The sequence below is a fragment of the Octodon degus genome, unplaced genomic scaffold (assembly GCF_000260255.1).
Source record: "Octodon degus isolate 3935 unplaced genomic scaffold, OctDeg1.0 scaffold00070, whole genome shotgun sequence".
In the NCBI taxonomy this organism is placed as follows: Eukaryota; Metazoa; Chordata; class Mammalia; order Rodentia; family Octodontidae; genus Octodon; species Octodon degus.
Window position 1 is genome coordinate 5,210,803 of NW_004524646.1, and position 929 is coordinate 5,211,731.

The 929-nt window shown below is 33.4% G+C and overlaps 1 non-coding gene across 1 annotated transcript; it reads left to right on the forward strand.

The window, feature by feature from the left end:
• Positions 1-548: 548 nt before the first annotated feature.
• On the forward strand, positions 549-652 carry LOC111817799. Its single transcript, XR_002821914.1, has one exon. It is a non-coding gene; the product is annotated as a U6 spliceosomal RNA (small nuclear RNA).
• Positions 653-929: the final 277 nt, after the last annotated feature.

A 929-nucleotide genomic window follows, 5' to 3' on the forward strand; every position in this document is an offset into this window, starting at 1 on the left:
AGATTCAATTATATGGATACAGCATAAAATGCTAATCCTTCCTCTATCTTACTGTTTAATACTTAGCTTCTTTCTACTACCTTAGTAGCTAACACTATAGAAAACAGATGAACTATTATGCTAAATTTCTGTTTGTTTTTAGAAACACAAAACAAAATATGTCTACTTCACTAGTCCTGAAACTTTTTTGAAAAATCAAATCACTTTCATCCTTCAAGGCCAATCTTAAAAGTCATATCATTTGTGAAGCCTTCCAACTGATCCCAGAGAGAATTGTCATTCTCTCCCTTTTCTGACCACCCAGAGCACAACTCATCTGCCTACTAAATTTTATCACTTCATTATACAAATATGCCACTTGCTATATGCTATTCTGGATGATTCCAAATTATTTTCATGTTTGAAAATCTAGTTTCCCTAACAACACTTTAAGATCCTTAAAGACAGAACTATCCTACGTTTCATTTGTAAGTCCTTCACAAATGTGTAACAATGCTAGGTACATAGCAGTAGCAGTAACACAGTGGTTAAAATGAACTGAAAGTTAAATGCTCGCTTCAGCAGCACATACACTCCATTTGGAATGATACAGAGAAAATTAGCATGGCCCCTGGGCAAAGTTGACACGAAAGTTAAGTGTCCACTAAGTTATGTCCTACTGATAGTCTCCAAACAAATTCTATAAATTATAATACCATTTACACTAATGATTCCCAGGTAAAATTTCTTGAATATTATGTACATAGTGTAGTATTCATTTTCATAAATTACTTCCTCTTATTCTAAAAGAACTTCAAAAATCATTTCTCTTGATATATATTGCCAAAGTACTTAATAGCTCTTTATTATCCTTAGAGTACTCATTTCTTCTTCAGGTTGGCCATTTTGACTCTACTTTTCATGACCTGGACACTAACAGGCTGGGTACT